At 40.0% G+C, this 22,809-nt stretch overlaps 1 protein-coding gene across 1 annotated transcript in view; it reads right to left on the bottom strand.

Moving 5' to 3' along the window:
• Positions 1–22,809, bottom strand: part of LOC136875988 (probable G-protein coupled receptor Mth-like 3) — a 230,227-nt gene that overhangs the window by 90,098 nt on the left and 117,320 nt on the right. The window lies entirely within an intron of this gene.

Here is a 22,809-nt window from a genome sequence, read left to right as displayed (position 1 = left end):
GATACAGATGCAACAAAACGTCATAAGACCAAGGTTGTAGATCACTCCAAATTGAAGGGAGATTGTGCCTTCCCTTATGTGATAGGACTTCGCGAAGATCTGCACCATCATTAAAATCCTCCATATTTCGATATTCTTCGAGGAAAAAAAGTGAAAAATTTAAAGCTCTTGGAAATGTTCTGTCCGTTACAGGCTAAAACGTATTTTGCCAAATTTCTGTTTTCTTGTTCGTCTGGCAGATGATGCCGCAATGTGGATTTTGGGCGAGGAGGGTTAAAATTAGGACTTTCAGGAAACTAAACCAAAAAATCATGCAGATGGTTGTTATTATTATTATTATAGTTTTAGAAATGGATCCAACAAATTTGGTCGATTTCCAGTCAGGTTGGTCATGTACTGTATATGTTGTGGAAGAGTAAATTCACCATTTCGGTTCCCTATAAACCGCCAGTTCATTCCAGGAACAGGAAATGTTATTGACCTTTAATATCTACCTTTGGAAAGGTGGATGCTAAATATAAAGTGTGGTTCAAATATCTTCAAAAGTTTTCAAGTTGTAAGAAATACGCTCAACACGCGCCCGTTCTTAAGTTGAGTCCGGTTAATGATATCTCCCTTATAAATCCTCTTACCGAAATGATGCACATGAGAAAACAGGTTTAAAAATTAATTTCCATTAAGGCAGGTAGATTTCTATTAAGTTTGGTTGTGTATATTTTGTGGGAGTGCAAAATCACGGTTTCGGTTTCGTATAAACCCCCAGTCATTTCATGGATTTAGAAACAATATTTGCCCTGAAACCTACCCAAGGACAGGTGGATTCTAAATATGAATTTTGGTGGAAATATATCCAGTAGTTTCCAAGTTATAGACAAACAGACAAACAGACAAACAGACAAACAGACAAACAGAAAAACAGCCACCAAAGCTAAAAGTATGCAGATGGTCATTAATACACCTGAAACGGATAGCTGTACAGAAATATCGCCAAAATAGTCAATGTACAGACACACTCTAGAAGTGCAGACCTTTATTTCGAGAGTGACTGCTTTGAAACTCTGCGACATATCTGCAAACGGACCTCACCATCAGACGCCTCTTTCAGTGTTCTACATGGTTGGTCCCATGACATCTTCTCGTATCTCCTATATTTATGGGTTAGATTGAGTTAGAGTCATTGGGTGTGAAATTTTTGTTCAGTTTTCGCATACTACTTTATATTTCTGATACTAATGTGACAGATAGAATCATAAAATTTGGCTATCACATTGCCACTGGTCATGCCAATATGCGTGCCGAATGTCATGATTCTATCTTTCCTATAAGTGTGTCAAATTAATGTTAACATATACGTGTGAAAGTACAAAATTAACTTGAAATCGAGAAATAAAGCTCTATTTAACGTATAAGGAATAGAAATACGATAAAAAGTCATAGGACCAACGTTGTAGATCTCTCCAAAATGAAAGGTGATTGTGCTTTCTGATTTGTGATAAGACTTACAGATTAGCCACCAATTATCCCGAAACGAAGGTGTGCACCGTCGTTAAAATTGCATCCATATTTCGATATTTTCCGGGGCCGAATGTTATACATTTGCATAGCTTAGAATATTTCCTCAAAGGAAAGAGTGTCCAGCTCTCGGGATTAGCACTCGCATACATACGGTGTAATTAAGGAAGAAAATATTCAGTAAAGAAAGTTGAAATTTATAGAAAATGGATTAAAACTGAGGACAGCCGGATGACGACAAATATGTAAATACCAAGTGAATGTATTGGAAAAGTATATGCCCGTCATTAAATTATGCCGGTGGAGTTATGGATATAAGAGGTAACAGAGGAGAAATTTAGGCGCAGGCATTCTTAGGTCAACAGATAAGATGACTAATGGTGTTATTACTTAAGCTATTCGAGGACGGTTATAAACTTCAACGATATTCCGCCAATATCCCGCAGAATGGCCGATTGACCCTCTCTTGCCTTCTACCCAAGGAACAACCATGAATTTAAAGGCATGATGAGGAAAATTGCAATACGTTACCTCCCTGCTGGCAAGCAGTCAGAGACGTTGCCATGTAACCTGTAGGTTCGTTGTCGGTCTGTCGGTCACACACGCAGACCATGATACTCGCAGAAAATAGTAAATTTCTCCGTCATTTGAATAGTAAGGTAAATTATGAACATAACAAAAGTTGTTTATAATGAAGAGACGCTTCACATACGGTCCACGGAGTTTACAGGAAATCAATAGTATAAGACAAAATGGAGGAAAACCGTTCTGGTTTTCCTATAAACCCCCCGTCTAATCAAATATTTTAAAATGAAATGCATATAGAAACCTTCCTCGGGGTGAGTATACTCCAAATATGAAGTTTGGTTGAAATCTATCAAGCCGTTTTGCCGTGATGGTTGAACAGACAGACAGACAAACAAACAAACAAACAAACAAACAAACAAACAAACAAACAAACAAACAAACAAACAAACAAACAAACAAACAAACAGACAACCAACCAACCAACCAACCAACCAACCAACCAACCAACCAACCAACCAACCAACCAACCAACCAACCAACCAACCAACCAACCAACCAACCAACCAACCAACCAACCAACCAACCAACCAACCAACCAACCAACCAACCAACCAACCAACCAACCAACCAACCAACCAACCAACCAACCAACCAACCAACCAACCAACCAACCAACCAACCAACCAACCAACCAACCAACCAACCAACCAACCAACCAACCAAACAAACAAACAAACAAACAAACAAACAAACAAACAAACAAACAAACAAACAAACACGAAAAGTAAAAACCACCGATTCGGTCTTGAGTTGACCTAAAACGGATAAATATCTGAAAAATAGGCAAAACAAACGAAATTACAGACAGCGGACCCCCTACAACTTTATTTATAAGATAATATAAACACTGTCCGGCCGACATTTTGTCGATAGACCTTAAACACGTTGGAGAACGTTTTGGGCACCTCGGCTTCTCCAAGAAACGGTAGAAATAGCTAGTGGAGGGTAGAACTAATAACATTACTCTATATATTAACCAATGGTGCCGATCCCGTTAGCCCTTAACCCACTGAGATACTTCACAACCGCTCTGTACTAATAGTTGATTTTCCCTAACTAGCATCTATTTCCGATATTCTGATCAAATTGTCATTGCATGAAGTAACTTATGAGCAGCTCCAAACTATCTTAGTGGGAAGTACTATCTACATAGTTGTCACTGGTTTGCACACAAGAAGTGAGGAGAAGTTTAGATTACAGGCGTGTGTGTCTTGAATTCCTCCACCGTTCGTTCGCCTGTTTTTCTTCCCCGCTCCAGATCGTTTTTCTAATGGCTTTGCGCCCCTAGACAGAGAGTCGGGTTACAGAGAGGAATTCGGACGGGGAGGAGAAAGAGAAGGCATGAGAGGAAGAGAGGCCTTTAAGGCTCGGCATTGTGTGAACGAAGGAGATTGGAGTACGACGCTCTTGAGACAAGACTGCCTTTGTTACTGTTTATCTGCCAGTTGTTAAACGATGGTAAACCTGCGGATTGTCAATGACAGCACCAACACCACTGTGACGCTTGAATTTTCCCATTCTACATTAACTTGAATTCCAATCTCAGGATGTAACTTTCATTTCTGTTGTTGACAGAGTGAATTGAATGATCTGCTGAATGTAACAACGCTCGCCTTAATTTTATGTGTACCGGTTGTCTCATTATAAATTACAGAAAGAATCGCGGTGGTGGTTGAGGTGAGAACCTTTCCCTCTTAACACTAATCAAAGGAAAAGGTGGAATAATACTGACCCACTCCCACCTACATTTTTAAAATTGTTATACCTATGTATATCAACGCAATAATGTCATGTTTCCAGGCGTTTCGACAAACATTGTCTTGTTAGTTTACAGGAATACACTTCCAGAAATTTTCCGATGGGAATACGAACATTTATTCTCTCGTACAACAATAGTAATGTAAAGAAATACACATAAGAAGCATATACAGAGACGGTGCAAATAATTGAGGCATTGACGTCGGAAAGGTAATGAATTTAGAGGAGAAAGAAAGTAGTTTTTCCAACATTCTGAAGCAGATGGTACTGAAAATAAAGTGAAGGAGTAATCCATTTATCAGTTTAACACACAATTTTATGCTAATATTGATTCAGGCATAAATTGTGTGATAAAATACGTTGTGAAAAATCACCGTGCAATCAGTTTATCAGCTGACGTGTATGTTTCAAGCGGAAATTTAATGATAATGCAAATGATACTTTTCCTCTAAGAAATACAGTATAGCCAATAAGTCCTTTTTTCGATTTGCTGATAGTTTCCTTCCAAGTGGTTGTAAGGACTGTGTGTTGTTGATCACGTGATAGGACAGTCCTCTATTGAGGATTTTGTGCTCCTTCCACGGTTCTAACTCGTTCAATGATTGCCTTATCTTCACTGAGGGAAGTTCAGCTCTTGACATCTTTATCCGGCTCACAGTGCTAATATTAAAGCGTTGAGTATTTAAATACCTCTTTCTTTTCATGGCGAAGTAACGAAAATCCCCAGGCGTCATCAAAATTACATGAAATGGTAGAAAATGCTTAGCCTCTCTGGTTATTTCCTCATCTTCATTGGGAACCATTGTTGGGAACACGTAGTACCTATTTTTGAAAACAAAGGACCAGGATGAGCGTCATGTCAAGATGTTGGCAATAACGACTTACAGTTTTGAATGGAACAGGTTTAGGAGGCATTCTGGCAACTGAAGTATCTCTATGACGAACTGTAATAGCTATAAGCAAGGTTTACACAAAGTTCACTTTCAACAAATGGCAAAGTTTATACCTAATTCCACCGGAGGCACGGGCTGAACTACTACCTTCTATATGGCAAACCTCGTCGACTTAACGCAGGTTCCGTCTTGCGCCAATCGCAGAAGCTAATCTACTCTACCAGTTGTCTTGCTATCATATGTGCTCCATGATAAAACTAAATTTCGATTTTTTTGACTTACTACGTCTCCCATTAGTGTAGCAGGTAGAGGCCCTCTTTTGAGGCAGATCTACTCAGGGAGTAGCGACCCTGCCCATATGAGTCCCAGAGCATATTCAACCGGTGTGTAGCATCTGGTAAGGGTCCCAGCTCTGGGTTACGAGTGAAGACATCAAGGGTACCCACAGGGGAGAAGAAGGGATTCGGTACGGTGTCGGTGGCGTGAGAGCCAGCCCAATGCTCGGGTTAATTGAGTAAAAGGTGTCTGTATCCAAGCTGGAAGCAGATATCAGTCGTAGCGTCTGTTCCTCAGAGAGGCGGCTACAACAGCGTCTGTTCCCTATGTTAAGGTCGGCTGATGAAAGGCATAAAATGACATTGAGGAAGGCAACGGGAAACCACCTAAATTAATTTTCCTCAGGATATCATCAGTATGGCTGAACAAACAAATACCTCGCTCCTCATTCCCCGGCAGTCCTGCAGTGGCCATGGGGTGCTAAGAATCTCTGGATCAGTCGTAATGAAGATATATGCAATTGGAATGTAAGAAGTGTGTTTGAAAGAGGAAAGTTTAATAACACCATCAGAGAAATGGACAGAGTGCAAATAAACATGTTGGGAATTAGCGAAATGCGATGGCCAGGATCAGGTAGTTGCAGAATCAAAGATCATTTAAATCATTTAAATGGAATTGACATCATACCGGGTAAGCAAAGTAATAATGCATTCGAAGCCGTCAGTCCATTATTGGACAGAATTTTATTGATCAAGTTTAACTCAAAATCTTTTGATATAAATATAATTCAAGTATATGCCCCCGAATGTGATGGGATTGATGCTGATTTTGAAAAGTTTTATGGAGACATTGATGAAGCCCTAAAAATAACCAAAACTTTGGAAATAACCATAATAATGGGTGATTTCAATGCAAACGTGGGAAAAGGTGTGTGTGAGGACATAATTGGAAATTATGGCTGGGGTGAGAGAAATGATCGCGGGGACACTTTTGTTCATTTTTGTCAACAGGAGAGCTTTGCTGTGACAAATGCCTTCTATAAATTACCAGCCCGGAGATTGTACACCTGGAAATCAAATGCTGAAACTGAGTCAAGGATTGTAAGAAAGCAGATTGATTACATTTTGGTTAAAAAGAGATTCAGAAACTGCATTAATTCAGTGAAGAATTCTCCTGGTGCTGATATTTCATTGGACCATAATCCACTGGTCGCTAAAATTAAGCTTAAATTAAAGAAAATAAAAAATGTTTGTCACTCCTAAATTTGATAGTGCTAAACTCCAAGATGCAAACATTAAGAGAACAGTACTGAAAGACCTAACTGAAGAGCTATCCAAATAGTCTGAAATACCAAAGGACACTGAAACCATTTGGAGTCGATTCAAAACAACTGTACTGGATACAGGAAATCGTCATCTAATGCAAGACAAACGAGTTAGAAAACCAAATGGATGACTGATGAAATCCTTAATTTGATGAACCAACAGAGGATTGTAAAGAACAAAAAATGGGACAAGTATAAAGAACTCCAGACCAAAATCTCCCAAATGAATTGAACAACTGAATGGCTGAGTAATCAGTGTGACACAGAAAATGCGAATGTAAGCATGACACTAACATGCACTAAAAGCTGCAGGGTTACATACCAGGAATACAAATGTACTGTTATATAACAATCAAGGGAAAGTCATCATCGGACATGAAGAAAAACTAAACAGCTGGAAAGTCTATGTGGCTGATTTTTCCATCATAACAGGGGACCAATTCCTTATGTTTGTGATACGGATGAAGGACCATTCATAACTCTCCACGAAGTAGAATATGCACTCGAGAACTGCAAAAACAGAAAAGCACATGGACTGCATGGTGTACGTGTAGAAATATTAAAAATTCTTCAAGAAGACCAATCACTAGCTATCCTGATAGAGCTATTCAATGTGGTATACAACAATGGATCAATCCCTTCTGACTGGCTGACATCAACTTTCATCCCTATACCAAAGAAAACAATGGATAAATGTCATGGAAGTTATAGAATCATAACCCTAATAAGCCATATTCTCAAAATCTTCCTGAAAGTAATACATGCACGTATATAGAGCAAATGTGAATCCTACATAGGGAGCACTCAGTTTGGTTTCCGTAATGGATTTGGCACCAGAGAGGCATTGATGGGGATGCAGTTTTTGGTACGAAGATGCAAATATATGTCTGTGAATGTATATGCTGGTTTTATTGATTTTGAAAAAGCTTTCGACCTTCTGAAACATGAAACATTGCTGAATATCCTAAATGATATTGGCGTGGATGTTGGAGATATCCGAATTATTGTCAAACTGTGTTGGAATCAGACCGCATCAATTAAGGTTGACAGCACAAATGCCTGTGTTATTGAAATAAAGCAAGGGGTGAGGAAAAGATGTGTTCTATCTCCACTCCTGTTCAATATTTACTTTGAAGGGGTAATTTCTGAAGCACTAGCAAGAAAACAGGACGGCATCGTTGTTAATGGGATCACAACAAGTAATCTGCGATATGCAGACGATACTGTTCTGTTGGCATCGAGTGCTGAAGATATGCACACCTTACTAAATTGTGGGGTTGAACACAGTGTTGCAGCAGGTCTACGTTTAAAAACGAAAAGGACCTGTAATGTTTTGCTTCATAAGAACACTGAAGTGTCATAGGTTACTGATTTATTCTTACAAAGAATCATCCTCTGCTACAACATCATCAAACATCACCATGACTACTATACTATTACTTTCATGGAGTCCATATTAAGTAGATAGCAAGAGTATGTTAACGTCTATGGAGGCTCAAACTCCTTAGCTGTGTAGCGAACAGGTTCGATCAATTAGATAATTCTCCACACTCCCCACCTTGAGCCGTATCACGGTTGCTCAACTCCAATGGATGTACCAGTTGAATGGGTCTTCGAAACACTCTCCCCTCTTTGTCAGTCAGCTCGCAGGACCTGATCTTCCCATCTCGTCCCATGATGAGTTTGGAGATTCTAGCTATCTTCCAAATTTGCCTTGATAGTTTATCGTCGCTTAGCAGCGCCAGATCTCCTTGTTGAAGAAGTGGACGATTCTGGTTCCGTTGCTGAACTTCATGGAAACGATTTAGAACCAATAGATACTCGTTCCTCCACTGCTTCCAAAATGTGTTCAGTGCAGACTGTTTTTCTATCCACATCTGATTCATTTCTTCCTTTGTTTTGTTACTATCTTCAACATTGGTCTTTCTGTCTGGTAGCCTTGTTGTGTTATCACCAATAAGAAAATGTGCTGGTGTCAGCGCACGATGCTGAGGATCGTTTTCCACATACGTCAAGGGTCTACTGTTGATTGTTGCTTCAATTCCGACGAGAACTGTGTAAATTTCTTCATCATCGAACCGCCTGCTTCCTAAGGCTTTCTTCAAACAGCTTTTCACTGTCTGTACCATTCTCTCCCAGAATCCTCCCCACCAAGCAGCGCGTTCGACTATATATTGCCAATGAATATTTTTACCATTCAAAAAATGCACAGTGTCTTCTGTTTTCAGATTTTCCCATAATGTGCTAAGTTCTCTTTCAGCTTTCTTAAATGTTCGTGCGTTATCGGACCAAATCGTTCGACATAAACCTCTTCGTCCAATAAATCGCTGTAAGGCGTGAATGAATTTCTCCGTACTCATATCTGTTGCAAGCTCCAAGTGTACAGCGCGTGTGACAGCGCATGTGACCAATGCAATGTATCTTTTCCGTAATATACCTCCATTCTTGGAATATAACGGACCTGCGAAGTCCACACCAGTGGTCTCAAATGGTCTGCTAGGAGTTACGCGTTCTGCCGGAAGAGGGGGCTCAACTTCCGAAGCTGCTTTTACTTTCAGTTTTTTGCACGGTAAGCACTGTCTAATGATTTTCTTGATGATCTGTCGTCCTCGAAGTATCCAGAAGTCTGTCCTTAAAATACTCAACAAAATTCGAGTTCCTACATGAAATTGGGTTTTATGTTCTTCTTCTACTAACAGTTTTGTGAAATGGTGGTCACCATTTAAAATAATGGGATGTTGCTCGTTTTCATCTAAACTGGCAAATTGTAAACGTCCACCAACTCTAAGAATGCCATGTTTGATGAATGGAGAAAAGTTTCTAATTTTGGACTGCTTGGGTAGTTCTGACCTTTTCTGTAGTGCTTCTATTTCTTCTGGGAACGATTCTCTCTGTGAATGTTTAATCCAAAACAGCTTTGCAGTTTGAATTTCGTCTAATTGGAGTGGGCCTAACGTTTTTTCTTGACAGCGTGTATTTCGTGTAAATCGCCAAATCCATGCTGTAATCCTGAGAACTTTGGTTAATCTGCTATATCTTGTAATATCGAAAATCGCTTATGTCTGTTTAGCTGCGGTAGCATGGGAAACTGTTTTCGTTCGTTCTGTTCCTGTTTTATCAAGTTCTGTTTGTAATATTTCAACTAATTTCGGCCAATACTCTTCTGGTTTTATAAGCCAGTCTGGACCATGCCACCATGAGTTACTTTCACGCAGTTGATTTGCTGTTAGCCCTCGTGTTATATGATCTGCAGGGTTTTCTTGCCGGGGCAATGACGCCACTGTGTTTGGTGTGACCTTCGATGAATTTCATGTATTCTGTTCGAGACGAACACGTTCCATTCCTACGCGTTTCCTCTTATCCAGTGTAATACAATGGTTGAATAGGTCCAAAATTGGACGTGGTGTAATTCGAAGTGTAGTTCACGTTTGACATACTCCGAAAGACGAACTGCTATGATAGCTCCCATGAGTTCTAGTCGTGGTAAGGATATTTTCTGAACTGGTGCGAGTCGATTTTTGGCTGTGATTAATTCGATCCTGACATGTTCGTTTATGGTCGTCTTGATGTAAACTGCTGCGCCATATATTCTTTCGCTGGCATCACTGAAAATGTGCAGTTCTCTGGTCTGGTCTTGCTTGATCCAAGATCCTATCCGTCGTGAAATTTTAACTGTGTGTAAGCTTTTTAAACCTTCTAGCCAGTGGTTCCACTTCTGAACTAAATCATGTGGCAAAAGCTCATCCCAGTCGAGGTTTCTCAGCCAAGTTTCTTGGAAAATAATCTTTCCTGTAATTGTTGCTGGTGATAGGAGGCCTAATGGATCGTAAATTCTTTTAGTACAGGGCATGAGTGCTGCTGTACTTACGGTATTCTCGAACGAGAAGTAGAATTCATCTGTATCCGTATCAGTTGGAATGCCTAAAATAGATGTATTTTGGCGGAGCACTTCTTTCGTTTCTCGCCACATCTGGTTCATTGTTATTGAGTTTGATAACCATTTGGAAAGTGGAATGCTAATCTCATTGAAACAATTTTTCATCTCTGTATAAATGTCTATCAATTCTTCATCCGTGTCTCCGTCTGCTGCTAGATCGTCAACATACACGTTGTCTTCTAGAATTCTTAATGCGTTTGGATATTTGTCTTTCATCACCGTTGCTAGTATCTTAAAGTTGCTGCCAGCAAATACGGGCTGCATGTCAGCCCAAATGGAATTCGACAGAAACGGTATATTTTGGTCTCATTGGTTCTCAGCCACCCTTCTTCTGAACGAATCATTTTAAACCAGAAAAAAACGAGTGGAATCTCTGTATTTCTCATTCAGAATCAACTGTAAAAAGCTCTGTTTCCCGTATGCTGCAATGTATTTGTTGAACGTTCGTAACCGAAGTAAGGTTGCTGTTGAATCTGGATTCAGATTGGGGCCAGATTCTAAGTTGCTGTTCAAAGACAATTCACCTTTCTCATGTGAAGAAGCGTCAAATACGATCCTCACTTAGGTTGTTTCATGATCATCTCGAATTACTGCATGATGTGGCATGAAGAATGTTTTGCCTCTTTGTGATTCCTCACTACAGAATTCAACTTGTTCGTTTTCAATGTGTTTCTGCATTGCTTGTACATAGCGCTCTTCGTATTTCTTATCTCTTGCAAATCGCTTCTTCAAACTATCGAAACGCTTTAATGCAATATTCCTGTTGTCATGTAGATTAGGTTCATCCTTTTCCCAAGGTAGGAATACTGTGCACCGTCTTTCAGTTATCGCAAATTGTTCATTGGTTGTTGTCAAGATCTTCTGTTCCTTGGCTGTGAATTTGCGAGTTTCATCATCCCTGATTCCGATGCTCTCTAGCTCCCAGAATCTCCTCAATAGGTTGTCTGTTTCTGAGTGAATGAAGTATGAATTTGTTTCTTTTATCGAAATCCCAGTGTGACTTCCAAATATAATCCAACCAAAAATACTTCTACGAATGGTGAGCGAGTCTGATAAGCGGATGATGTCATCTTGGAAGATACGTTCATGGTAATCAGCGCCAACCAATATTCCAATAGAGATGTTTTTCGATATTTCATCCGCATCTGCAAATTTTAAACTGCTGAATTGTTGCCTAATATCCATTGGGACTGGTCTCAGAGCTTGAAAAGTATGTGTAGCTTCTAAAGCTTCTATCTTAATTGCAGTTCCCGTGGCTGCTCCTGTAAGTTCAAAACGTACTCGGTTGCGTATTGTTGCTTTACCGTGATGTTCAAGCGTTGAAATAATTAAGGGCTCTTTTCCAATGTTTTCCAAGTTTAGTTTATCTGTTAGATCTTTGACGATATAACTGCGTTCACTTCCGGCATCAAGTAGTATTTTTGTCATATGCTGATTGCCGTTGCGATCAGAAATCCACACTAATGCTGTGTTCAAAAACATCTCATGCAATTGTGTATTCCTTGTCTCTGTCGTATGGACGGCTGTAACAGTTGTTTCTTTCGAAAGTGACTCCCCTGTGGTTACTGCCGTTACTGTATTCAAGGGTGACTTGCAAATGGATTTATGATGTCCTGTGTTATTACAGACTCGCCATTTCTGATCTTTCTTTCTACAGTCTTTCATTTTGTGGTTTTTGCCTAAACAGATGAAGCATCGTCCATCTTTCCTTAATTTTTCTGATCTGGCTGCAACTGAGACTATTTTATGGCATTCGTTACTCCAGTGGCCTCTTCTATCGCAAAAGGCGCATGTGATTGGGTTTGTTTTTATTTCATCGCTGTACGTTAGTTTAGGTGGATTATTTTGCTGTTCAGTATGCTTACTCTTTATTTCTTTCTTGTATTGACTGGTGTGTAGATTCATTGTTGCAGAGAACTGTTCTCCTAAACTGTCACTGAATTCGTTCAACTTCTCTGATTTTTCTTTGCTGAGTACCCATTTGTCCAGGAAATTCATCAGGGCATCCAAGTTACCATCATCGCCCTGCGTAGTGTACCAGGCGAATTTTGTTTCATCTGGAAAGGCACGTAAAATATCTGCAGATAAAAAGGAACCAAGCATTCAGGCATCAAACCCAACTCCTTTAAGAGCTGCAATATTCATCTGGCAACTGTTATATATGCTTCTCAACTCGGTAGTAGTTGGATCTGAATTTTTTCTCAAGGTACGGAAGAAATCGATATGTTCCTGTTGCTGTAATTTAATGTTGTCGAAGCGTTCCTTCAGCTTCTGAAGTGCGATCTTGTAATTTTCCTCTGACATTTTCAGCCCACTGATGAGATGTCTGGCTTCTCCTTCTACCAAGTTCCCTAGATACAGATGTTTGTCAACTGGCGTAATTGCCGAACTATTATGAATTGCTGATTCAAATTGCTGATAAAATCTTGGCCAGTCTGAAAAGGTGCCCATGAAACGTTTAATTTCAAGCTTAGGTAAGCGTGGTCTCACGATTGCAGACTGAAGAATAGTTGTGTCATTCTTTGCGTTTGTTTGCTGCTGGGGAAACCTAATTTCTTTGATCTTCTTGTTTGCTATTGCAATTAGTTTTCGGCCTTCTATTTGACGGTTTTCACACTCTTCTGCATCCCGTTCGTTCGCATCGTCTTCCTGCAACGTCTGTATCCGTTTCTGAATTTCGCTCAAATCTAGTAGTATTTCGTGTAATCTTTGCGCTAATATTTCCATTTCGATGTCATCATAGCCATCTGTTCGTAGTCTTTGAATAAGTCTAGTTTCCGACGATCTGGTTGCTGTTCGAATGCGTCTTTCAGTCTGTAAAATGTTTGCATTTGAAACTGTAAACTGAGCAGTAGGTGCGTTAATATTCGGATTTTCCATGTTTCACTGAACTGAATTATACACGAATACCGTTAACGAAAATAGCACACACTACGTACATGGACATAACCGTATTCCTGTCTTTAACCTATATCTGTAATGTAATTGGTATTTTACTGCAACCTGAAGTTACACTGCATTCGTAAACAGTCCGGGTTTCCGTATTATGTTTTTACGACGGTTAAATCTTAAGCGTTGGTTTCGTATAGTACTGATCATGTCAACAGAGGCTTTACACTCTTGTAATATTCGCTGTTTTTGCGACGAACTTTGAAACGTACACTGATGTTTCGTAACCCTTCAAATGAGTCTGTTCGTAATGTACATAATTACGTATATTCCTTCAAATGTATATCCGTTGCTTAAGAAATTGAATGTAAGTAGAGATCTTACTTGGGTTAGCTGGTTTCTTGTTGATACGGCGATGTTGCGTGATGCTGCTTACTGTTGTCCGTCCGCGTCTTTTTTGCCGATGATCGTTCCACAAACGGGTTTCGGCAGCATTATGTAATGTTTTGCTTCATAAGAACACTGAAATGTCATAGGTTACTGATTTATTCTTACAAAGAATCATCCTCTGCTACAACATCATCAAACATCAGCATGACTACTATACTATTACTTTCATGGAGTCCATATTAAGTAGATAGCAAGAGTATGTTAACGTCCATGGAGGCTCAAACTCCTTAGCTGTGTAGCGAACAGGTACGGTCAATTAGATAATTCTCGACAGGACCAAAGTAATGGACATAAGCAAACCTGTCATTCAGCCTGTTAACTTGACAGTAGCTGGCATATCACTGGAGTAGATGCAACGCTGTAAGTATCTCGGCAGCGTACTTGATCACAGCTGGAACAATGCTGTTGAAATTAGGTCCCGGACAGAACAGGCAAGGACTGCATTCAAAAGAATGAGCAAGCTTATCTGTTACAGGGACTTTAAGATAAATCTCTGATTACGTTTACTTCGGAGTTATGCGATTTCTGTCTTAATTTATGGTGCCGAGACTTGGACCCTAACAGAGAACACGACCACAAAACTTCGATCTTTTGAGATGTTGTGCTACCGACACCTGCTCAGAATAACATGGGTTGACGTAACACTGGAGTCGTCCAACGCCTGAACAAAGAGCTAGTCATACGCAACATGAAAAGGAAGAAACTTGAGTACTTTTGCCATAATAAATAAATGTAATAAATATATATAAATATAGAATATATATAAATATATAAATATACATATATATATATAGACTCCTTCAGCTTATCTTACAAGGTAAAATTGAAGGATGGAGAAGTCGGGGAAGGAGAATATCTTCGTTATGGAATCTACAAGAGTGGTACGGGGTCAGTACCCCCAATCTTTTCCGAGTTGCTGAGAACAAGAAACAGATCGTCTTGATGAGAGCCGACATCCAATGAGGATATGGTACGAGAAGAAGAAGAAAAACACCTTTCCCATCTCAACGCCTCAATTGGTGAGACTGAAGGAAACATCTCTGTTGGTCGAACACGCAAGACAATACGGTGTATGCGTCTTGGTTTGTTTCGTCGAAACATTAATGCACTTTCAGTTTAGTGTAAAAAGCAAAGCAAAGTTATTTCATTATAGGCCATGAAGGCCCTTGGAGGGGTGGTAGGTAAAGGCTTCCATTATCCGTAACCTCGGCACTTGATGTGGTTAGCTCTACGCCCGACCGCCTTTGCTCCCAGGAATTAACCTGGTACTCATTTTTTGTATATCCTGAGTGAACCTCAGAGTCACCTACACCTCCGGAAGTGGAAATATCATTTCTTAAATTTTACGAACTCCTGACGGGAATTCGAACCCACGTCCTTCCGGACGAACGGATCACGCCTTTCAATGCCTCGGCCAGGCAGCCGCTAGTTTAGTGTAGAACCCAATTTTAATTATTATCGTGTACTCTATAGGGTCATTGTATATTATTAGCATGTCCATAAAAAATGTTAATTCTTGCATCAAATTTATAACAGTTAAGCAGCATTAGCGGTCACGTGGGTGGAAGGGTGACCGCTTCACTACACAGGAGTTGTGAGAGGAGTTCTACCCATATCAACAATAGGCAACGACGAGAGCATACGTCAACACCAGCACAGTGATAGTATTCCAACTACACACAGTTACACGCGGTAGTCACTGTTGAATGTGTGTCTGTCTTCTCTCTCTCTCTCTCTCACACACACACACACACACACACACACACACACACACAGTCACATACACACACACAAGACAGCATGGTCTTCCTTAAAACCCACAGCATACAGCGCAGGCTATCAAATGGTCAGCTGTAGAAAACAACAAATATTTACACTGAGATAACCGAAAGAGGAGCACACTACATCAGTGGGTCCATATAAAACCTTTCCCCTCCTCCTGTACTTCCTATGTCGCTAAGGCGAACGGAGGAAAGCACTGATTGCTGTGGAGAAGTGTCTCAATATCTCAGAAATAATATCTGACTGCAAGAGAAATTTTTGTTCTCATTGGCAAGAAGAAGCATCCTCTAGCACTGCATTTTATGTTTCTGGTATAAGATAAACGTTAAGGAAGTGACATAGAGTTTCCATGGGATCCCCCTATACTTACAAACTACTTGCACTCACTTCGGCGAAATTTAACGTATTTTCATTAGTCGTATTTAGGGCCATTACAATTTATTTTGATTAACACACAGAGAGCCTGAACTTGTAACTGAATATAAGTTTTACCACCCCTAAAAAACCTTGCAGCATGAGAAACTACAGAGTTTCCTCTTTAAAATTATATATTAATCTTCCTGGTAGCTCAACACTGAATATTAGAAAATATATTTTAATTAATTTGATTGGTGGTGACCAAATTTATAATGTAATTGTCACTGCTCACGCATTTGTAATAATTTTCTTCATGCTAATGCCTATTATAATTGGGGGGTTTGGAAATTGATTAGTCCCACTAATACTTGGAGCCCCTGATATAGCCTTCCCTCGAATAAACAATATAAGTTTTTGGTTACTTCCCCCTTCGCTAACCTTATTACTTAGAAGTAGTTTAGTGGAAAGCGGCGCGGGTAATGGTTGGACGGTGTATCCCCCTCTCTCTTCGGGAATTGCTCACGCTGGTGCTTCTGTTGATTTAGCAATTTTCTCTCTCCATTTAGCAGGGGTCTCATCAATTTTAGGTGCCGTTAATTTTATTACCACAACTATTAATATACGAGCTCCTGGTATATCACTAGAGCAAACACCTTTATTTGTATGAGCTGTAGCTATTACTGCTCTTCTCCTCCTTCTCTCCTTACCTGTATTAGCAGGTGCTATTACTATGCTACTCACTGACCGGAACTTAAATACCTCATTTTTTGATCCTGCTGGTGGAGGAGATCCTATTCTCTTTCAAAACCTCTTTTGATTTTTTTGGACACCCTGAATTTTATATTTTAATTCTCCCAGGATTTGGAATAGTCTCACACATTATTAGTCAAGAAAGAGGAAAAAAGGAAGCATGGCTACGTGTTCAGTGAAATCATCCTTATTTAAATCTCCCGATCTTTAAAAAAGAAACTATATTGTGTATGTGGGGAATATTTCTTGTGTTGGATACACGGTTTGACAGGCATTGCATTGTTGTTATCCTTGCATACTGTTGTTTAAATTGATTTAATTGGTTGTTAGTTTAAAATTTGTTTTGCATTTCTGTTGTGTAACTGTAACTTATCAAACATGCCTCGATTTAGTAATGGAGTTTATAAGAGGAAAAATCCTCCTTGGAAGTACACTAGTGGAACTGTGAACATTTCTCATACCGTAGGAAATGATTCTGAACATATTGAGGTTATGCATCTACTCCTGTCAGTGTTACGATGCCAATAGATATCGAGAGGAAACGAAATACTGAAAGGAAAGAAAGGGAGTGTGAGAGGCAACTCAGACACAAAATGAAAGGTTTAAAAAGAGGGCTAGATGAGAAGATATCTAGTGACTGTGAAAATCCTTCTTATGGTACTGGATTAAACAAAAAGTTTGTTAAATTTTGAACCTCGTCTTCCACAAGTTTATTGTTTTGCAAATAAGGATTTTTTCCTAAACTACAGAGATAGAGACCTCAAATTTTCAGAGATTATAAACAATGCCAGTATACACCTTCTACCATCCTACTTAATTAATGAATGTCAAAGAAACTACGTCAAAAATGTGTCAATTAATTTCAGTAAAAAAATAATTAACATCTTCCCAGAATATACCATTAAATAAAAATCCTTATGGTACACGGTGGCGGTGGTGGTGATTATTGATTTAAGAGGAACTACAAATAGGCAACCATACTCTATATAACACCAATCAGAGAGAGAAAAAATGGAAGGGATCCGACATTTCGAAAAATGAAGGTAACGGCCAAAGGAAGACAAGGGCCACGATGGGAGTGATAAATGAAAGACTGTCTAGGCCTCGAGTGCTCTATTTCCGTCGGCGTCGGAAATGAACAAGAGTTGACCAAGGGAGGTTGGATGGGATAGATGAAAGTGAGGAGCCTGGCACTAGTAAGTGGAAACAATTACAGCACTCAACGAAGGGCCACGTGGTCGCCAACCCACGCTCCCAAGTTGTGAGCCCCTGGAGCCCCTATTAGACGCCTCTTATGGCAGGCAGGGAATACCGTGGGTGTTATTCTACCGCCCTGACCCACAGGGGGTTTGTGGTACACGGTGTTAAATAAGTGTAATACGAGGGCTGTATTTGATAGAACGAGGTATTTAATGAACTAACAAGTAAAATTGCATTACATTCATTCAGTGTAGTGACCCGCAAAGTCTATTACCTTTCGCCAACTTTTGGAACCGGGCTCGATAACTGCAGTCGCTTAAGTGCGGCCAGTATCCAGTAATCGGGAGATAGTTGGTTCGAACCCCACTGTCGGCAGCCCTGAAGATGGTTTTCCGTGGTTTCCCATTTTCACACCAGGAAAATGCTGGTGCTGTACATTAATTAAGGCCACGGTCGCTTCCATACCATTCCTAGATCTTTCCTATCCCATCGTCGCCATAAGACTTATCTTTGTCGGTGCGACGTAAAGCAAATAGCAAACAGCAGTAAATTTCGGAAAGCCGTTGGGGACCGTTGGAAAGGCGTTTTCTGTTGATGACAGCGACGGTGCGCCCTAGTCCGCGGAGTACAGATGCCTCTACGGATAATTCCCGGACAGTCCATCGACGGTCTACGGAAACGCTACCATTCACGATGTCAATCTGATCTTAAGAAATGGACGGCCGACCTGTACGCTACAAATCCGAAATCTCATTCCGACTCTCACGAAACGCCTTGTTCCATCTTGAGACCGTCCTCTAGGCCTACTGTAATGCATTTTCGCCATAGGCTTCACGTAATCCTCGATATCATTCTGATGGAGTTTAAATCCACGAACGCTGATCACCTTTTGAAAACATGCTTTAGAGCGGTGAAATCGACACTCTTCACTTCAACGCCACACAGCAACAACACCCCCAACGGGATTCCCGTCAAATGTACACTGCACATAGACAACAGGGCCATCTCGCATATACTATTTGCGCATGCCCTGTCTGAATTACAGCCCTTGTATATTACTATAAAAGTTTTAATATTCAGGGGTTAATAGTTTAGAAGGAAATGTTCCTTACATTTAACATTGGTAGTACAGGAAGATATCGGTCCCCTCAACAAGATAATAACAACAAAAACACCAGTACCACCCAAGTTGAGAGCCACTGAGGGAGTCACTTCTTTTAGACGTGTTATACGACGCACTTGGAATAACGTGGATTTGTTCTACGTCGCCTCCCACAGCTGGTGGATAGTAAGTCAGACACCATGTTATATCTCATGTGAGTTCTGCGATAGGTTCTCATCAGCTTGAACAGATTCAAATTAGTTGAAATACTAGCTCTGTTCGAAGCTGGAATACAAACACGCCCCTTTGTCCAGTAGGTACTGAATTGTTCTCGCGGAACAATAATCCCACTCTCTCTCATCTCTAAGTACAGATTTTACGTCACCATTATCTTTGGTATCTTAATGAACTGTAAATGAAATATGCAAACTTCGCTACAGTTCATAATAATAATAATGAACTCAACTATAATAACTCTCGAAACAAAAGATCCTCATTAAATCCGGAGTCTCTCCGTCGACAACGTATATATTATTTTCAGAGAATCGCTCCTCTCTTTATCTTGTCTGTAATCACCTGCGGTTGCTCGCCATTAGAGTGTCCATCTGTGTTTAAGATTAATTTTATGGTCTTTAATTCGCCATCAGAAGAACTGAAAACTCGGGTAAAGTTTTTATTTACATAGTTAATAAGTAAAATAATTTCGTGTGGCTATTCATAGTCTGGTGCTGCCATTGTAAGGCAACGAGGGTGGGTGGCATCTTCCATATATAGGAAATGCGTGGTTTGTAGTGAAGGAGAGTGTGGTGTGGTGTGATGTGATGTGACGTGTGAGTTGCAGGAATGTTCAGGACAGTACAGACACCCAGTCCCCGAGCCAGTGGAAGTAACCATTTCAGGTTAAATCTCCGACTCCTCCGGGAATCGAACTCGGGGACCTCTGAATTGAAGGCAACTACGCTGAACATTCAGCCACGGAGCCGGCATATGCACAGTTTAGTTCGTGCTGCGTATAAAGGGTAATTTTAAGAATTTCTTTACCCTATATCACCCTCAAGGTCAAGCATGCAGGACAGACATACTCAATGAGTTTGCAGCACTTTATGGTTGGTACACACCGCCTCATTTCGTACAGAACTTCCTCAACACTAAATCTTGACGAATTTATGGAGAAATCATGTACATGTACTCATGGGTTATCTACAAACTACACTCCCCAAATATGCACTTCCCTTCGTTCTAAACTGTCATGCAGGTTGCGTCCTAAACGTTTTAACGGCGCTAGCAGCATTGTGCTACTAACAAGCCAGCGTGTTTCCCACTGATTTTATCTATTTTCAATGTACGTGTATGCCAAGGCAAATATATATATAGCAGTTAATACAGCAAGAGGAAATTCCCAACCAGTTCGGAGAAAATTGGTTTTGAATACTTTGAGAGTGCTCTAACGCAACGAGAAAACTCTCTGCTTACCGGGCGAGTTGGCCGTGCGGTTAGGAGCGCGCAGCTGTGAGCTCTCATCCTGGAGATAGTGGGTTCAAACCCCACTGTCGGCAGCCCTGAAGATAGTCTTCAGTGATTTCCCTTTATCACAACAGGCAAATGCTAGGGCTGTACCTTAATTAAGGCCACGGCCGCTTCCTTCCCATTCCTAGGCCTTTTCTGTCCCATCGTCGCCATAAGACCTATCTGTGTCGGCGTGACGTAAAGCAACTAGCAACTCTCTGCTTCGGAATCTGGCGATCCATGTATTGAATCTTTTGTTTGTTGTTTTGTTTGTTGCTGTTTTATAATTGTTAACACCTGGTTCGTGTGGAAAATCGTATTAACCTTATTATAGCTCTTACTACGATGTTTATTGCACTATAACATAGACTGCACATAATATATCGACGAAGATTGTGAACAAGATCTCTTCAACGCTTTCTTTATTTTAATGGTGTGTGGACACCTGACAAGTCTGGTTCAGATATTTTCATTTGGCGCCCATTAAATGCTTTGTATATAATCGTTGACCCAAACAAGAGAGAGAAGCTGTTCAAATGTGCTGTATTTTATTGTTATCCCAAAGTCATAAGCATCAGTTATAACTGTACCTACGCAGTTCTTGAAACATTAGGTGTTTAAAAATAAAGTTGGAATACTTTCAATACGTAACGCCTGAAAATCACAGCTGTAACAACTTTAGTCTGTGTGTACACTCAGTGTTTCGGCCACCAGGATCTGTGGCCGTGAAAGCTTCAATTTGTGGTATCTGCAACGTCACATATATAGGCCAAGAAAAACAAATTATTTATGTTATTGTTTTTTACGTCCCACTAACTAGTTTTCGACGGTTTTCGAGTTGCCAAAATTTCGTCCCACAAGAGTTCTTTTACGTTCCAGTAAATCTACTGATACGAGGTTTATGTACTTGAGTACCTTCAAGTACCACCGCACTGAGCCTGGATCAAACCTGCCGAGATGGGATAAATAATAATAATAATAATAATAATAATAATAATAATAATAATAATAATAATAATAATAATAATAATAATAATAATAAAATTCTGGAAGTACAGCTCCAAATAAGTTGACGTAGATGTAAATGACATAACATAAAATTACAAGTATAATAGGCAGCTCATTAATGCTCATTAAGTACCCCTGCATAGTTTAGAAGACTATTTTAACTTAATAATAATAATAATAATAATAATAATAATCATAAGGGGAGCAGTAAACTAAAAGACCTAAAAATAAAATACAGCGTATCATTGTCCTAGCCAGGGTGGGGGGCGTAGCATTGTGGAAGGTCAATGAACTCACAAGCGAGCTGGACTCACGCCAACGACAGAGCGACGGTTTTGCATTTCGCATTCTTAGATAGACTGGAATGAAGAGAGGAATTCATTAAGATAAGTGTCCGACTCGTTGGCTGAATGGTCAGCATATTGGCCTTCGGTTCAGAGGGTCCCAGGTTCGATTCCCGGCCGGGTCGGGGATTTTAACCTTCATTGGTTAATTCCAATGGCCCGGGGGTTGGGTGTTTGTGCTGTCCCCAACATCCCTGCAACTCACACACCACACATAACACTATCCTCCGCCACAACAACACGCAGTTACCTACACATGGCAGATGCCGCCCACCCTCATCGGAGGGTCTGCATTACAAGGGCTGCACTCGGCTAGAAATAGCCACACGAAAAAGAAAGTTACAAATTTAAAATTTTAAGGATTAAACAAATAAACGTAAATATTTATTTATACATTTCTAATTATCTGTGATGATTATCTAAGCCTCAAACTCAGGAAAAGCTGTTGAGATGTTTCGGCTGGTCAACACTGCTTTATGGATTAGAGACCTGAACTCTCAAAGCTTCCTCCATGAACAGATTAGAGGCCTTTGAAATGTAGTTAAATAGGAGAATTCTCAGAATAGCCTGGACAGGTTTTGTAACGTATAATAATGTGTTACGGAGAGCTAGAGCTGAGCGTGAGCTAGCAAACATCATCAAAGCCATGAAAACATGTTATTTAGGCCATGTTCTACAAGGTAGAAAGTACAGGCTTCTACACCTCATATTACAAGGACAGAGAAAAGACAAGCGAGGAGCTGATAGACCACTGATGCCATGGCTCCAAAACATCAAAGACTTGACTTGCATCAACAACACCGAACAACTCTTCAAATTAGCTAAAGAAAGCGGTGCTTTCTCCAGGGTGATCGCAAACGTCTTGGGGACCAGATATGGCACTTGAAGAAGAAGAAGAAAAAGAAGAAGAAGTATTAAAGAACGAAGCATGCCATTTTATTTTAATTGTTTCTTTTTCAGGTATAATTCTGTTACCAGACGGTTTTTCAGGCAGTTAAAAAAATATTTATTCAGAATTAGTTTCGGCAAACTGAAGAATCCAACACTTATATTAACAAATTTAATTAACATTATACCTCCATGACAAGTCACTTTTATAATAATGGGGAATCATTCCTCCTCTAGAAGGTCAG

This window comes from Anabrus simplex, chromosome 6, assembly GCF_040414725.1.
Source record: "Anabrus simplex isolate iqAnaSimp1 chromosome 6, ASM4041472v1, whole genome shotgun sequence".
Taxonomy (NCBI): domain Eukaryota; kingdom Metazoa; phylum Arthropoda; class Insecta; order Orthoptera; family Tettigoniidae; genus Anabrus; species Anabrus simplex.
This window is presented reverse-complemented; position numbering and strand designations above follow the sequence as displayed.